This window comes from Coregonus clupeaformis, chromosome 11 (assembly GCF_020615455.1).
Source record: "Coregonus clupeaformis isolate EN_2021a chromosome 11, ASM2061545v1, whole genome shotgun sequence".
In the NCBI taxonomy this organism is placed as follows: domain Eukaryota; kingdom Metazoa; phylum Chordata; class Actinopteri; order Salmoniformes; family Salmonidae; genus Coregonus; species Coregonus clupeaformis.
The window spans coordinates 37,548,191-37,566,939 of record NC_059202.1 but is presented as its reverse complement, the minus strand read 5'-3'; the positions used below and the strand labels follow the sequence as shown (position 1 = coordinate 37,566,939).

The following is an 18,749-nucleotide window of genomic DNA, read 5'->3' as shown; positions in this document are numbered from 1 at the left end:
AAGATTAACTTTCAAACTTTGTTTACAAATAATCATCTGGTGAGTGGCACTATTTTTTGTTGCAGCTCGCTTGCTGTTAGCTATCTCTTTGAAAATAATGACTGTGAAACATTGTTGCATTTAAACTTTAGATCACTGATTATTGTGATGAACGTGATCAAATATGTGACCCGTTTCAGGAAATTAGGAGAGGGAGAAGCATTCATTCATGTTTACGGGTAAGAGTCTAGCTAGCTACATTTTCAGATATTATACGTTTCAAATTTTGTCAGAAAGTCATTTTCATTGCAAATTAAAGCGTACTGTTAACTAGCTAGCTAAAGTTAGCTGGCTGGCACGCTAGCTAAGGTTACGTGTATGATCTGTGTAGTAATATTATTCATATCTCAGAGGCATTTGCATTGCTAGTTATAGCCTAATGTTAGCTAGCTAGCTAACATTGAACCTAGTTGGTTAGCTTTATCTACCTGTAGATACATGCAGGGTAGTAACGTTATGAGTTGGGATTATGGTTATTTGTTTAGCTAGCTAGCTACATGTCTAAACAAAAGACTCCACTATGCAAGTAACCATTTCACTGTACCGTTTACACCTTCTGTATCCTGTGCATGTGACAAATAAATGTTGATTTTATTTGATATAGTGTGTGTTTACCAGAGACGGTAATGTGAAGAACAACATGACCTGCACCAAAGTCAAATTAGGATATAACGTTAGGCCAACGAGACAGTGCCCAAGTTAAGAAATTATCCGGTAGAATGCCCTGCTTTTATTTCGTCACACTCACAACCGCACACGCGCCGTTTTTGTGTTTATAATTTTTCAAAACAACAACGACAAGTGTGATGTCGGACGACAATAGAATGTTCGTGATGTTACTGCGACAACTGTCTACCGACATGTAGTATAAACCAGCCTTTAGTCTTGAAATCTTTGGTTGTTTAGTACACTACCGTACTCACTCTGTATAGCACATGGCCTCACATGTGAATCCTTAAAGAGATGGGTGGGACTAAGGCTTAAGAGGGTGTGAACAATGCTGAATGGGTGTAGACAAGGAAGAGCTCTCCAGTAGGTGTACCAAAACATTCAAGGGCCATTTTCTCAAAAGTGGGGTTACAAGTTTATCAACTTTCAAAGCAGAATTACTTTCCCATTGTTCCTCAACTGCAGTTTAGGATATACCATTTTCTAGCTCTGATTCTCTACTTTTATCCAATGTAATAAACACAATTTCAAATTTTGCTACATAAGACCGAATTGAGCCCGTCGGTCACATATATTTGCAATGGGAAGTAATAGCTGGTTTGTTAATTTCATTTTGGACATGAAATGGTTGTGCTTTTTTATTAGTATGATTTCGTGGGGCCTACTGGAGTGAATGGGCTGCTTATTCTTTAACATTATTTGATGCTGTGTGTGAATGCTGTCTCTTGTCTGTCAGCCGTGTCTATGTGTTTGACCAGAATTGTCTCTCCTTCAGCGCCATGGAGTGCACAGGTATTACGGTCGCTGTCCTTTCACCACCATGAGCCTGTCACCTTTAAATGTGACACTGTTGTTGTCGCTATTGGTGATAGTGTGATAGTGGTGTTGGCTACCTTAAATTGTGTAAACTGTGCGTTAGTTTATGCTGTGTCATGTTTTGTCCATGCCGGTTCTGTCTTTATGTGTGCGGCAGCCCGACGCGCGGCCAGGCCTGTTTGATTCATTCATAATGTCGTCAAAAAGCATTGCTCCTCCTTCACTAGAACTAGAATGGTCTGACTACAGAAGATATAATGTGGGGCGCATTAAGTGATGCTATGTCTTCTGTTATTTTCTTGATTTTTTTGTTTGATACAACGTATTGGAAGACTTTTGGTCCCTCTGAAGGCCTAGGTCCTATAGTCATGGTTCGCCACTTGTAGTTATTATGGTGCTAGCTAATCCTGTTGGCTAGGACAGGCACTGTTATGCTAGCAGATTGGTACCAGAGGGGATATCTAGCATGGTAGACGGGCAACGCTTTTGGTCACAGTATCACAGTGCCATATTGGCTCCTCTCTCACTCTGCCACTCTGTGTCGATTGTGTGCGTTTGTGTGCAAGCGCGTGCGTGCATTCGTCTCTCGCTCTGCCACTCTCCTGCATATTCTGGAGCTGATGAGACAATAGAGGCATCTGTTCCAGGTTCCAGTGTTACGAGACAGAGCTGCTTGCTTTCTATTTCTCATTCAAATGTTTTAGCTGTTTTTACAGTGTTACTAATAATAGATGGCTGTTATTTGCACTGGCTAACATACTGTTGTGACATGGGATTGGTTTCTTTTTAGTGTATTATTAAGGGAGCGTTAATGTACAACAAGTCCTTGTCCCCATAGTAAAAGGCCAGCTTGCATCAGTGGACTATTTTCTTTTTAGTATATTATTACCGCTCCCTCTCTCTCCCGTCTCTCTCTTCCTCCTCTCTCATCTCTCTCCATGTTATTCAGTCCCAAGGGCATATCTGTCCTCAAACCACGAATGTTGCCGTTTTTTAAATTAGGGAGGCTACTTTATCTCATTGAATTACAAGTAACTGGAAGTCCTATTCAAATTAGGTCATCGCTTTACATAAACTTTACATTGATGACTGGAGTTGACAGGAACATTAGCTGCTTTCTTTCTGTGTGTGAACTGTGAGTGTACCTCAACGTGTGTTGTTAACTAAAGGAAGCTGCTATAAATTACAGTGGATTGACATGTGTTTTTTTGCATGCATACATGCGTGTGTGTGTGTGTGTGTGTTTATGCACCCACGCATGCGTGTGCCAGTTTTTCCCCTATACAGTGAGGGAAAAAAGTATTTGATCCCCTGCTGATTTTGTAAGTTTGCCCACTGACAAAGACATGATCAGTCTATAATTTTAATGGTAGGTTTATTTGAACAGTGAGAGACAGAATAACAACAAAAAAATCCAGAAAAACGCATGTCAATAATGTTATAAATTGATTTGCATTTTAATGAGGGAAATAAGTATTTGACCCCTCTGCAAAACATGACTTAGTACTTAGTGGCAAAACCCTTGTTGGCAATCACAGAGGTCAGAAGTTTCTTGTAGTTGGCCACAAGGTTTGCACACATCTCAGGAGGGATTTTGTCCCACTCCTCTTTGCAGATCTTCTCCAAGTCATTAAGGTTTTGAGGCTGACGTTTGGCAACTCGAACCTTTAGCTCCCTCCACAGATTTTCTATGGGATTAAGGTCTGGAGACTGGCTAGGCCACTCCAGGACCTTAAAGTGCTTCTTCTTGAGCCACTCCTTTGTTGCCTTGGCCGTGTGTTTTGGGTCATTGTCATGCTGGAATACCCATCCACGACCCATTTTCAATGCCCTGGCTGAGGGAAGGAGGTTCTCACCCAAGATTTGACGGTACATGGCGCCGTCCATCGTCCCTTTGATGCAGTGAAGTTGTCCTGTCCCCTTAGCAGAAAAACCCCCCCAAAGCATAATGTTTCCACCTCCATGTTTGACGGTGGGGATGGTGTTCTTGGGGTCATAGGCAGCATTCCTCCTCCTCCAAACACGGCGAGTTGAGATGCCAAAGAGCTCGATTTTGGTCTCATCTGACCACAACACTTTCACCCAGTTCTCCTCTGAATCATTGGCTAACTTCAGACGGGCCTGTATATGTGCTTTCTTGAGCAGGGGGACCTTGCGGGCGCTGCAGGATTTCAGTCCTTCATGGCGTAGTGTGTTACCAATTGTTTTCTTGGTGACTATGGTCCCAGCTGCCTTGAGATCATTGACAAGATCCTTCCGTGTAGTTCTGGGCTGATTCCTCACCGTTCTCATTATCATTGCAACTCCACGAGGTGAGATGTTGCATGGAGCCCCAGGCCGAGTCTTTTGTGTTTCTTCCATTTGCGAATAATCGCACCAACTGTTGTCACCTTCTCACCAAGCTGCTTGGCGATGGTCTTGTAGCCCATTCCAGCCTTGTGTAGGTCTACAATCTTGTCCCTGACATCCTTGGAGAGCTCTTTGGTCTTGGCCATGGTGGAGAGTTTGGAATCTGATTGATTGATTGCTTCTGTGGACAGGTGTCTTTTATACAGGTAACAAGCTGAGATTAGGAGCACTCCCTTTAAGAGTGTGCTCCTAATCTCAGCTCGTTACCTGTATAAAAGACACCTGGGAGCCAGAAATCTTTCTGATTGAGAGGGGGTCAAATTCTTATTTCCCTCATTAAAATGCAAATCAATTTATAACATTTTTGACATGTGTTTTTCTGGATTTTTTTGTTGTTATTCTGTCTCTCACTGTTCAAATAAACCTACCATTAAAGTTATAGACTGATCATTTCTTTGTCAGTGGGCAAACGTACAAAATCAGCAGGGGATCAAATACTTTTTTCCCTCACTGTATTCATTGCCGCCAATGAAATCGTTGCCACCACACACACACAAAAACGATCTCAATCGACATTGAAATAACTAAAACTTAATCAAAACTATGTCAAAATTAAAATGGACCGACATTTATAGTCTCTTCACTCTGTCAAATCTAATCAAATTTGATTTGTCACATGCGCCGAATACAACAGATGTAGACCTTACCGTGAAATGCTTACTTACAAGAACTTAACCAACAATGCAGTTCAAGAATCTCCTGAGTGGCGCAGTGGTCTAAGGCGCCGCATCGCAGTGCTAACTGTGCCACTAGAGATCCTGGTTCGAATCCAGGCTCTGTCGCAGCCGGCCGCGACCGGGAGACTCATGGGCGGCGCACAATTGGCCCAGCGTCGTCCAGGGTAGGGGAGGGAATGGCCGGCAGGGATGTAGCTCAGTTGATAGAGCATGGCGTTTGCAACGCCAGGGTTGTGGGTTCGTTTCCCACGGGGGGCCAGTATAAAAAATATATATATATATATATATATGTATTCACTAACTGTAAGTTGCTCTGGATAAGAGCGTCTGCTAAATGACGTAAATGTAAGAAAATATTTACTAAATAAACTAAAGTAAAACATTTAATAAAAAGTAACACAATAAAATAACAATAATGAGGCTATATGCAGGGGGTACCGGTACCGAGTCAATGTGCGGGGGTACAGGTTTGGTCGAGGTAATTTGTACATGTAGGTAGGGGTAAAGTGACTATGCCAATATCAATAGTCCGGGTGGCCATTTGATTAATTGTTCAGCAGTCTTATGGCTTGGGGGTAGAAGCTGTTAAGGAGCCTTTTGGACCTAGACTTGGTGCTCCGGTACCGCTTGCTGTGCAGTAGCAGAGAGAACAGTCTATGACTTGGGTGACTGGAGTCTTTGACAATTTTTAGGGCCTTCCTTCATTTTATGTCCTGCTTGCTAACAGTCATTGAAACGAAAGCTAGACAGTCAAAGAGTATCGAAAATGGCAAAAGAGGACTATGTTTTGCTTATTTTGACATCAATTAAATAATAAAAAATGAGTTTGACACCCCTGGGGTAGAGCAAGAATGTCCTATTAAAATGTCACCAGAAGTGACCTTCTCATAGTCGTTATACAATCAACCCGCCACTACCTTAGCCACTGCTGAAAAAACTCCTAGGGGAAACACCGCATGTGCGTGCATGTATGTGTGCAATGTGTGTTTACAATCCCCATGCTCTTTTACAGAGCTGAAGACCAGGGTCCCAGTGGCTTTGAAGACTAACCTATAATCATACTGCATGAAGACTTGCAGTTCTATTAGCATAAATGTACTGTATTAAGATTCCAGGAAAGGGCTCCAGCTCTCCTCTCTGGTTGTACTCATCCTGCTGGCCTCTGGGGGGACACAGAGCTCTGCTTATCATTCTATTTAGTCAGAGGAAACGGAAGAAGATGGAAATATTCATGCATTGTTGTATTTTTAAAAAGGCCCAGTGCTCTGCTTTGTATTGTATTACATGCATTATAGGGTTTATTCTCAGTTGTGTTGTTCTCCTTAGCTCTAGCTTGGGTCAGTGTGCTTGGGTTGGGTTGGGTTGGGGAGTAAAGGCAACAGTGTGTGTGATTGGGAGTGAACGTGTTTGAGGGTTTTAATTAAAGGTGAGAGTTAGGCATAAGGTTAGCAGTGTGGTTAAGGTTAGGGTTAAGATTAAGGTTAGGCTGATTTTAAGAAGATAAATTGTAGAAATAGCTGGGTTTAGTCATAATTATGACTTTGTGGCTGTGGTAACTAGTGACGACCGTGTTAGTGTGAAATAGTTTTATTTTGCTGGCAGGCGCTATCTTTATGTGTATGTAGGCTAAATATGTGCTTGTGTTAGTGTGCGGTGTGAGTGTAACTTTCAGAGAACGTCGTCTGTTGTACTGGCTGGTAATAAGTCGTTGTCTTTGTGGTTGGATACTATTTTCTCTCTAACATGATACTTCTCCTAGCACTTCCTTTTTCTTTTGAACAATGTGCTTCCTGACTTGAAACGTGCGCATCTCCTTTTAGAGAAGTACATCTATCTGTCTCTCTATCTACCGGCAGGCAGCCACACCGCAGGGGATCGCTTCCCCAAACTGGAATACGGAACCGTTGCTTCAAACACATATCCCTCCTCCCTTTCCTTCCTCTATCGTCCCCCTCTCCCTCAGCCTTTTGGTAGGTAAAACCACCCATATATCCCCTCGGCTGAATAAAAGGGTGAGAGGGTGCGAGACTAGTGTTAGTCTGTTCCCCTCCACCCTCAGAGGAACAGAACATAGAGAGGAGGCAGAGAAGAGGGGGAGAGCAGAGGTGAGGTTGGGGAGAGAGCGAGAGGTGAGGTGGGATGAGAGAGAGGTGGTGCAGTGACACACACACAGCCCTGCCTGCCAACGTTTCCCTCCCTGCTGCTTTTGACCCCTCCCGGAGGATCATCCATCCAGAAACATCCATCTGTGCCTTTCTCCCCAAAGGGAAAAGAGGTGTGTGTGTCTGTGCGTGCGTGCATGCATGTTTGCAGCATAACCGGCACAGTTCTGAGCTGAGGGATACACTGCAGCGGTATATAGAAGACTTGGCACCATGGCCCATACATTATACATGTACTGTAAGCCTACATGGATGGAGACATACACACTCACACTGTTGTGAGGTGCTAAGCCCCAGCTGCAGCTCATGTCACAGAGGCCATCCCAGCTGTGTTTCTGAAGCTGGATCACTTGACCCTGTCCTCACCATTTCCTGTCACTGATGACCAATGAGAGTCAAGGTAATCCCCTCAGGAACCTCCCCCCAGAGTTACAGAGGATTTGGTAACTGCTGTGCAGTACAGTGTTTTCGTAATAATCTGCTTTCAGTATGACTTGACTTTCTACACTGACTTTCTACTTTTTATGACTTTCTCAACAAGCGGCAGGTAGCTTAGTGGTTAAGAGCGTTGTGCCAGTAACCGAAAGGTCGCTGGTTCTAATCCACGAGCCGACTAGGTGAAAAATCTGTCGATGTGCCCTTGAGCAAGGCACTTAACCCTAGTTGCTCCTGTATGTCGCTCTGGATAAGAGCGTCTGCTAAATGACAAAAAATAAAATACAATATTCAAGTAGTACCACACTGCTTGATGACTTCTGTATGGGAGTATGCTTTAGTTGGGCTCTCCTAGACACACAGAACATTGTTGGCTGGTGACTACCACTATAAAGGAAGTAATCCAACATGGCTCACACACAAGATAATGAATGAATAGCCCCCAGCTGTAAGAGCATGGTATCTTTTTCACACTCACACACTTTGTTTATTTGATCTGGATTAAAGATCTAATTGAATGGTCTGCTGTGGCTCCAGGTGGACTACTGAGTGGTAGACCTGGCAGCATGTCTGTGAGCGTTGGCCTGTCTAGAAATACATGGATATAGAGAGGCTGGGAGAAAAAACGAAGGATGCCCCTAGTGGAGAAGTCTATCTATGCTGCTATACGTCTAGGGCTGATTTCCCAGACTATTGAGATTATTTTTAGTCCTGCAGTAGGCTTAATCTGGGTATGAGAAACCTAGTAAATAATCACCCGTTTTGATACTTGACCTTCCAATCAGAATTCCAATCATGGAGAGTGGGATAGAGATGTGACTAGAGGTACCTCTTTGGTACCTGCCTCTAGTCTAGAGGTAGTGATGAAGAGAGTTCATTACCTGAATGTACATTTAAGCGAAGCGTTGATTGTTGCATCTCTCAAGGAAGTCCACAGGTAGACCGCTTATCTATCTGTTTTCTATCCTGAGGGCTGATTGGTTGGCCTGTTACATGTGATGTCTCTGAAGCCAGGATAATTAGGATTGATTTCTGAGAAAGCTCAATTTCTCCTGCCTCCCCTCCAGCTAAAGCTCTCTGTTGAAATATTGAAACCAGTGCTGCTGAGCCGGCTGTTGCCGAGGTGTGTTTGTTTGTTTGTTCCATCTGAGGCTCTTTTAATAAAACAAAGACGAATCTCTGGTCGCTCTCCTTCATCTGATATGTTCTGGTGTGTGTGTGTGTGTGCGTGTCTCGACTGCCTTACCCAATTCCCTTGGACCTCAATGATCCTACATTATAGATTCCTTTGTTTTTCTAGGTAAGGCCGGGGAATTATACGGCAGCGCTCGCTGCTCTGGGGGAGATTGGAGTTGTGGTAACTGATGATTTCATTTTGGAAGCTTGCATGTTTTTCAGGGAAAAAAGCCATGTTGAAAAGAAAATGTGTATTATCGATCGGCAAAGTAATTTAGAGTGGTGTGGTTTGGTAAGATAGAAACCTTTTGATGTAAACGTAGAACAACTTTCCTCATAATGGATGTTGAAATGAATCTCTGCGGCTAGATCCAGCTACGGTCATTTCAGAGCAGGCTGCTGCGGCATTCCTTGAGCTGTGTGTGTGTGTGTTTTGCTGTTTGCCTGCATGCGATTGTGTGGGTGTGCGTGTGTGTGTGTGTTTGCCTTGCGTATGTGTGTTTGTGTGTGTGCGTGCGTGCCAGTGTGTGTGCATCATTCATTAGTCACAGAGCCTTGCTTAATGGGCTCCAATTACATCTGACGCTTCCATCCATCCTGGGCCTGGCCCTGTCGCCACGGCAGCAGTACAGTGTCACTGCTCTCAGCCGTCACCATGGATTATGGGATGGATGTGCAACCAGGGAGGGTCTGGAGCTGAGTACACACACACACACACACACACACACACACACACACACACACACACACACACTGCTGCTGCCACTGCAGTTCCTGCCTGCCACCTAGCTCAGCCTCCTTCCACACGTCGCTCAGTGGAGTTGACACTGATGTCCCATAGCTGTACAAACAACACACACACACTCCTGGCCTGATAAATATCCTTGAAGGAAATGACAAATGACCAACGTCTAAAAGCATCATTCTTCCTGACTAAAATAATGGTGGATATTTACTTCAGCTGTATGATATTGTTTTCTCTCTCTTTTTTTTACAGAAAGAAGTTGTCCTCTGAAGTCCGTTATGAGTAGTCTGTGAGGCTTGTATTAAGGTAAGCTCATTTGGGATGGATGGGTATGGGATGGGGAGACTAAGATGGATGTTCGATAAGAAGTTAAAGGATTAATAATCATTTTGCTACACAGCAAACTTTATGGTGATTTATAAATATATTGTGTGTGTTTATGAGCAATGGGTGTACAACATGGGTGTTCTTATTGGGCTCCTGAATGCAGCTGCACAGAAGTTCATATAAAGTTTTACTGGCTGTGTCACATCTGTGTACTGAGCAGGCTTGGATGGGCGGAACTAAGATAAACTGGTGGTGGGGGGGGGGGGGAACTGAACTGAGCTGGGCTTGGCTGAACGTGCCTTTGGGGAAAGGGAAAGGGGGATACCTAATCATTCAACTGAAATGTGTCTTCCGCATTTAACCCAACCCCTCTGAATCAGAGAGGTGCGGGGGGATGCCTTAATCGACATCCACCCGGAACAGTGGGTTAACTGCCTTGCTCAGGGGCAGATTTTTACCTTGCTGTCACTGCTGTTGTGTTGCCCTGTCCTGACCAGTGCTAGTCTAGGTTGGGTTGGCCTCTCACTAATGAGCAGCATTGCTGTGACCACGAGGAGACAGACAGGCAGCCTCAGCCTTGCAGCAGCACTCCCAGCCAGGAAGCAGAAACAGAAACAGACTACTGACTGCATCAAGTCAAGCAGAAAGATTAGAAGGAGAAACAGGCTGCAGCCCAAGTGCAGTTCATCTCCTCCTAAATGTGTCATCTTTTACTGAGCCAACTGGAGCGTGACAGCAGCAACTCAGAGACACACACCCCAACCCCGTCCCCATACACACACCATTACAACATCATGTGATGCCGTTCCCATCCCCAAGCCTGTCCCTGTCGTCTCCCCCAAGGACCAGGGTTAGGGGTGGTGATTCAGCCCCATAAAATTAGGGGGGTGGTTGGGGGGGAGGGTAGGACATTGTTTGGACATAATCATTACACAACTCTCTCCATCTCTCCACAAATAACAGGGTGAAGTAACATTCCACACATTCCACTTATTGAATGACAAAGCTTGAACAATCAGCCACAAAAACATATTGAATGTTTTAAATGATGATGGTGAATGTGATGTGCACGTCAGAGGAGGCAGGTGGGAGGAGCTATAGGAGGACGGGCTCGTTGTAATGGCTGGAACGGAATTATTTGCAATGGAGTCAAACGTGGTTTCCATATGTTTGATACCCTTCCATATATTACATTACAGCCATTACAATGAGCCTGTCCTCCTATAGCTCCTCCCACCTGCCTCCTCTGATACACGTTTGAATTCCCAGCTCTGGACATTAAGAGTGGCGAGAGAGAGAGTGTGTAGGTATTTCTCCCTCTCTCTCTGTGTGTAATGAATGCTTGTGTTTTTGTAATGAATTTTAGAGTGCTGGGGACCAGGTCATTATTTGCCTGGGAAGTAAACTAGCATTTAGAAACCCAAAGAACACAGCATTCAAATGATGATGTCTGTCTGTATGAACATAAATTCCCAGGAATATTAGCCTGTGTGTGTGTATGTGTGTGTGTGTATGTGATATTAGTGCTGAGAGTAGCAAATAAGGGGTGTGGGTTTATGTGTGTGTGCTTGTGAGACGCATAGTGCCTTTTTCTGCCGAACTCCGCAGCCAGACAAACAGGTAGCTCTCCTCCTCAGTAGTACTTGCTCTCTTGTTGTAATACTTCTTCAACTTGTAATACATAGAGACATTTATAAACAAGGCAACAGTAAGCATGTTGTCCCCCATGGATACATTTGTAAATGCCGGATCTCTATGGCAAGACATATCATTCACCCAAGTTTCGTCAAAATCGGGCCAGTGCTGTCTGAGATATCGCGTGTGACTAACGTATGAACGTACTAACGTACAGAGACAGATCCACAGTCCCCTCCCCGATTTATTTCATCGTGGGGGACAATGATAACATATGACTGCATTGTTTAGACTTAATTGTACAATTCCGGGAAGTGTTTGAAGTGTTCAATACCAGAGAGGGTAGTTTAGTAAACGTGTCTCATGTGATAGCTAGCCGACATGCCAAGGATCCCTCAGGTCAGTAACTCATTACTTTAACTACACATCCAAACAGTTGAAGGGTTCATCATGAGATAAACAGTTTGTCCCTGGTTTAAATAAGATTGATCAACCTTTTCAGACTGGAACAATTTTCCAACTGGAAATATCCATGAACTTCAACTGATACAAATGTCCAAAGACTTGTACTGGAATTTCACCCTGTCTGTCGAATCTCACAGGTTTGATCTGACGAACAATTTAGGAACTGAACCGTCTGAATTCAAAAACTGTGACTGAAGAGTATTTTTCCCCAGGACTAGTACTTCTTGAGGAAGACCTTTATCTCTCCCTCTCTCTCTCTCGGTTTAGAATTCCTAGTATTTATTTCTGTATCTTAATCCTCTTAATGTAGCTCTGAAAAATGTGTATGTAAGCAACGCATGGAGAAAAATAGATATATAAAAAAAAGAAGCTAGGACTAAGCGTGGTGGTGTGGACAGGGTTGCTAGGCAACGTCTCTCGGCTGTGTACGAAGCGGCTCAGATGAAAACGCATTTAGTGAGTTTGAGCATGAACACACACACAAACAGGGGTTTCCATACTGACAAATGCAGATGTGGTGGACCTGCAAGATGAGCAGGCTGTAGAATATTAGACCACATGCTAGCAGACAGTCATGCTTAACATATTCTCCCTACGTCTCTAACAATGGCCTCATCCTCTAACTGACAATTTAAGCCACGTCCACAGCACCAGAACTGCATTAAGTAAACATCTCTGGAGGTGCATGGATGGTCAGCCAAATGTCCTCTTGCTGCAAGAGGATATTTGTTATAGCTGTAAATATTAATACTTGTCATAATAAACTGACAAACCCTTGCTGCTCTGTGGTCAGAAGTATGCATTGTCCTTAGGATCATCTCATCTCTCTCTCTCTCTCTCTCTCTCTCTCTCTCTCTCTCTCTCTCTCTCTCTCTCTCTCTCTCTCTCTCTCTCTCTCTCTCTCTCTCTCTCTCTCTCTCTCTCTCTCTCTCTCTCTCTCTCTCTCTCTCTCTCTCTCTCTCTCTCTCTCTCTCTCTCTCTCTCTCTCTCTCTCTCTCTCTCTCTCTCTCTCTCTCTCTCTCTCTCTCTCTCTCTCTCTCTCTCTCTCTCTCTCTCTCTCTCTCTCTCTCTCTCTCTCTCTCTCTCTCTCTCTCTCTCTCTCTCTCTCTCTCTCTCTCTCTCTCTCTCTCTCTCTCTCTCTCTCTCTCTCTCTCTCTCTCTCTCTCTCTCTCTCTCTCTCTCTCTGATGACCCCCATTTCACCCTTACCAAATTCTAGCTTTACCCAAACTCATCCCAAGCCCCCTGTTAAAGAGAGGCATCCACAGTTTAGACAGCTTATGGTATGCTATTCTTCATACCGTACTATCTTCTCTATCATGTGTCTTCTATAGACGGGTTGCCTGACAACGTCACAAAAATTATGTGCACGCATCGCAGGCTTAGAAGCCTGTGTGTTTTGATTCTGAACGGCCAGATAGCTTGCAACAATGACAAGAAGCTGCCATGTGTGGAATCGTTGGTAGCTTCCCACTGAGCACACACTGGTTTAATCAGCGTTGTTTCCACGTCATTTCAATGAAATTACGTTGAACCAATGTGGAATAGACGTTGAATTGACGTCTGTGCCCAGTGGATTGTTTCAGCTAGTTATATCTTGTTATTGATACCATGTCTTGTTTTGACTTATACCACATCTATGATAATGGCTAAAATTCGCTAGCTAACTAACAACCGTAACGATGTATTCGATAGACAACATTTATGTATGTTTTCAAGAAAAATATGGAGACTAAATATAGTTTACATGTTGTCAATAATCCTTTTATTCTAAGCCAACCCCATCCGTTTTGCCCCAAAGATGCGCACGCATCGGTTTTGTTGCTAAACAACACACCTGTCTATAGTATTCCTCTATATTTCCAAAGACGGGTCCACAGTGTAGAATAGACAGTGAGTGGGGATGCTATTATTCATACCAAAATCATCTTTATTCACCCACATCTGTCCCAGCTACCTTTATGATGTGGTATGGGTGAGTGGTAAAACAGTATGATAGGTAGTAAGCCTGAGTGGTTGTCAGCATAGAGCCCATATGTTCTGTAACACAACACTCAGTGAGTATCACCTTTTATCACAGCACCTGTAATAACCCAGCGAGAGACCAAGCTGTTCTCTGTTCTCTCAGAGTTAAGACAGTTGTTCATCGATATAAACCCCCCGCAGCTTGCTGTAGTATAGTCTACCAGCAGCATACACATTCTTCTGCTTATTGGAGGATGAGTCTGTAAGGCACTATCCACCGTGTGTGTGTGTGTGTTGGCTTTGCCGGTGGACTTGGCACAGAACAACAACCTTCTCAGTGTAATCTCCGCCGTAAGCAGAGAGCTCAGGAAAAAAGCCCAAACAAAAGCTATTGAGCGATGTTGAAATTAAAACATGATGAAGCTCCAGAAATAAAGCTTGGGTTGCTTAGAAACACTTGGTTTAGGCAACCTGTCCTTTACTAAACTGTGAACGGAGTGAAGAAAAACACAGGAGGGCTAGCACGATTGGTTAGCTCCAGTGCCTGGGCTGTGGGTTAGAGTAGGGTAAGGTGCTAGGGAGAGGATGGAATGTGAGTGGGCATTAAGGGAATAGGTGAAGGATTGGCTGTGGGTCTCAAGCACCTGCGCTGCAGAGTTAGTTAGCTCCTGCACCTGGGCTGGGCTGTGGGTAGGGACTAGGCGAGGATGGACTGTATAAGAGGGCTGGTAGAATTATTTAGCTCCAGCACCTGTGTGGGACTAGGGAGAAGATGGGCTGTGGATAGGGAGATGAAGAACACAGGGCTTGCATTAGCTCCAGCACCTGGACTGTCGGTAGGGACTAAGGACAGGATGGGGGCACATTGACCCTAATGGGTCCTCCTAGAGAGGGAATGAACAGAGGAGCTGTGGTGTGTTGTTATTCATGATGCTCACATCTCTCATCTCATGTTTATAGCCAGGAAGAGCCCTGCTCACACATCCTACAATAAACAACATAATGCAAGCGTGCATATAGCTGTGTGTGTGCACGTGCGTGAGTGTGTGTTTGATCAGGAGAGATGCCAGCAGGAGGGTGGCTGATAATGGAATAATGGAGACTGAAAAGCAGTAGCTGGCAACACACACGCACAACACAACACAGACTCTGCAGGGTTCCACAAGTAGCTCCAGCGTCCCCCTTATCCATCCCTCCATTCTCTCCATCTATCCCTCCATTCTCCCCCTCTGCATGAAGCTCCAATTCCCACTGCAATGAAGGATTCCTTTTGTGATGCAACAGATCCGTGAACAAAGCCGTGCTGCCGTCCATTGTGGCTCTGAGATTTGAGAAGGCTATCAGCAGCTGTGAGGGGTCGCCCTCCTTCTCCCAGTCTTTTAATCAGGTGATGGGGTCCCTGCCACACTTGCCAGAGATCACTGGCCCTCCATTGTGGCTCAAACATCAGAGGGTGCCACTCTGCAACCTCTGAAAGGCAGCATTCAGGGGCCATTGTGGCTTTAAAATCAGATGGCAATCGCTTGGGAGATAGCCTTGGTTGTGGTCCCTGGTCTCTGGGATTAGGACCTCAGTCTCTCTGTCAGAGATGAAAACAAACCCTGCTGTCTCTCTCTCCCTCTCTCTCTCTCTCTCTCTCTCTCACTGACTCATGCTTCCTGGCCTGGAACTGCCACGTCTCAGAGAAGTTCCAGCAAGCTTTATCCATATCATCTCTTGAAGTGCTTTAGTGCTGATGGGGAATCTCCTCTCCATCCCTCTCTTCTCCTCTTCTCTCCTCTCCTCCATGTGCTCTGTGTGAGTGGAGGTAGGGCAGCCAGGCAGGCACTAGTCTTTCTGCACTTCATCTCTATCAGAGCAGCTCTCTCTCTCTCTCTCTCTCTCTCCCCCCTCCCTCCTCTGTGTCCCTCTCTCCTTCGTTGTGCTGTGATTCAGCGGTGGCGGGAGATTAGTTCTCCATCTCTAACCTAGCTGTGGCTGTGGGCTGTGGGCTGTGGCTCCATCAGTACAGCTGATTAGCTGGGTAACACTCAGATCGATACGATGGGGGAATAAAGAACAGAGCAGGCAACCCCAGACTACAAACAACAACCCTATCCCGTGACACACACACACATGCTAGTGATGCACAGATTGAGTCGTAACCCGCGGTTATATCCAAGGTACGGGCGGGCGTGTTGAATAAAGAGAAAACAATACCTTAAAAGAATCCATAAATGTATAATTCTTGTGCATTTTATATCTATATGCTATATTGAGGTTTTTCTTTCATTATTTTAGGCTATCTGGCATTACTACATAAGCCTAAGCTTTAGGGCATAACTGTACGCTTGCCAAATAGACAACACGCCAATCGCCAAATGCTTTTGGGAATGGGCAGAAAAAGTTCACGTCGATCCACGGAGGCAGAAAGGACAATGTCAACGTTTAATTCAATAAGAGAAAAGCTGTGAAATGGAGAGTTGAAAATAAAGAGAAGGGAGGGCCAGAAAAGTAATGTTTGGGAAAGATTTAGTAAAGTGGTAAAACAGATGATAGCAGTTCCGACGATGTTATGTCAAGGGAACTGTAGTCTACTGTTCAGATGGGTTAAATGGAAACACTGACTATAGGTCTAAAACCTCTCGCGTAGCCTTAATATTAACTGCTGCAGAATTAAACATTTCTTGCAGTAAAATGATACACCAAATATAGGCTGTTTTGTTTTTTACTCAGAAACAGGAGTGGGTAAATATGATTTATTTATTTCAGCATCTGGAGAGAATGCAAAGGAGCAGTTAGATACCGTCTGTAGAGATGCTATCTTTATCAATATGTTGTTTAAGAGGTCTATGGTTATGTTAATTTAAGTTTGAGCATGTTTGCTGCCAATGCTGAAGACTTTCTAAATGCTTACATGAGAGCATGTGGTAATAAAGACGTGTAAATATTATTGTAATGTCCTGTCAAGAGATACGTACCTCTTGGTGTAATGTTTAAAAATACTTTATGGGGTGTTATTGCATTACACTGAAAGTGTTCATTCCCTAACACTGACAAAGTGTAACAGCGTCAGCACTGTTGTTAACACTCAAAAGTGTTGACCCGTATAGACACTGGCCCAGTGTTACATTTAATACTGTCTGTGTTGATTTAACACTGGAAAATTGGATTGGTCGAAATGTTTAAACGTTTATTTTTCCATATATTGACACATCCTAAGTGTTTTACTTCAATCAACTATTTTCACTGAGCTTGTCTGATGCTTTAAGCACACTGTTTGATTAAATTATTAAGACACAGAAATGACTAGAGGGAGTCCGACCAGCAATTGATTTGATTGTGCCGGGCTCAGACTTGCTGCACTGTGTAAATAAATAAATAAATGTGACTGTGTGTCTAGCACCCGTTCTCTCTGCTCCCTGCTCCAGCGACCGCCACAGAACATCAAAGTGTTTATCGCGCTGTCCATGTTGCTGAAGCTGCAACATAATTACAGCTATTTCTGACTGAAAAGTTCTGTTACCGAAATCCCTCATTTGTTTAGGAAAAACATTCCCTATTTCCTCAACCTTTGCTCTCTTTATGTGACACCAAAGACCTACTCGGACGTGACTAGTATTACTAGAGAATGTTGGTTATGTAATTATTACTTCAGAATGTCCTTATTCCAGAGGACGATTCGGACGGGATTCGTTTTTTCCAAACTGCCCCTTTTTAAAAATATATAAATAGACAGTTATGACGGAAGCATGGAGGTTTTTATTCTAGGCATGAAGATACAGTATTTCAAAATGTCCAGGTGATAGGGCCACACTGATAACTAGAGCTTGGTTACCAAGTTTCTAAACCATACCAAACCATCTTTGCTATAGTGTCGCCATTATATTTAATTGAGGAAGTGTGATCATCATCAATAGGATATTTTAGCGATCGGCAGTACGTCCTAAATGCCCCCCAGCCTTCAGATGTGAGCTAAACAGTGCAATTGCACTTGAGATATGTTTTAAGGCTATGGATGAGAAAGTTAGCTTATCATTTCCAAACATTTAGGTCAGTTGTGTGCTGCTTTGTGATCTATTAACAGCAAGGGTTGCATTAAATAGACTCAATATTTTTTACTGATGCATTTGGCAATATTCAATTCATACGCACAAAACATAGAAACAAAAGCATTCACTGTGAAAGTTGATAGGCTACATGTAGCCCCTTCATATATAGGCTATGCGCAGCACTTAGTTCAATTTATCTAATCAGTTATTGTTTTCTTGCTCAAACCGCGAGCAACACCTGTCAAACTCGATATTTCTCTCAAAACACAGGGATGTCGATTCGCACTGGACTAGTATTATCAGAGGACCTTGGAGTTTTCCAAAAAACAGTAGGTTATTTTGGCTGGAATTGTTACTTTCCTGCCATGTAGAAATGACTGACATGGCAGATTCGGATGGGACTAAAACTACAGATGTGGTGTTTTGTACTCGTGCACATAATTACATTACCCGACCTCCCCCAGTAAAACTAATCCCGTCCGAACAGGGCACAATAGGGCCTGACCTATAACATATTTTAATCACATCAATAAATTGGTTATAACAAACTCTGACCACCGTAACGCATTGGACAGCAAAATGGATGCAGAGGACGTGACAAATAAACTAGAAAATGGGGGAATGTTTACTGGTTGCTCATGAGGCGAAGGGAAAGTCAGATGTGTGGAATAAATGTGACTAGTTGTGGAAAATACTGGAGATCAAGAAAAATAAGGTAAGGATCGAGCGCTGCGTGCATATTGCTCAATGGTGGTTATACAAGGCTGCTATACTAAGCCTACTAATGATAATGACATTACTTATTATTATAATGATGATCATAATAATAATAATAGTAACAATAACAATATGAAGGAGATCAAGAAAAAGGAGCGTTATTATTATAAATATAATTTTTCGGACAATTTGGAACAATGTAAACACTAAATAAATTATAAATAATACCAGAGAGGCTGAAAAGTGTAACGCCTTTATTTCAGCAAAGCAAAGATTAAAAACAGCTGAATTTGTGAAATTCTTTACTTGACATGTAGTTGTGTGAGGCTTGGTGCTAACTGAATCAGTAAGCTATTACACAAACACTCAGAGGGAACAGAAGCAGGATCTGTCTTATTTCTGTAGATATACTGATTATTTATAAAGCCAGGCACATTTAACAGTTAGGCTATTGATTATAGAACTAATTAAGTTGGTTTCCT

The 18,749-nt window shown here is 43.5% G+C and overlaps 1 protein-coding gene across 2 annotated transcripts in view; it reads left to right on the top strand.

The window, feature by feature from the left end:
- The window catches only part of LOC121539578 (alpha-(1,6)-fucosyltransferase), a 139,690-nt gene that overhangs the window by 36,883 nt on the left and 84,058 nt on the right, over positions 1-18,749 (top strand). For both annotated transcript variants that reach the window (XM_045223547.1, XM_045223548.1), the window contains exon 2: positions 9,381-9,434. The gene's annotated coding sequence lies outside the window, so the exon portion shown is untranslated. The remainder of the gene's footprint in view (positions 1-9,380; positions 9,435-18,749) is intronic.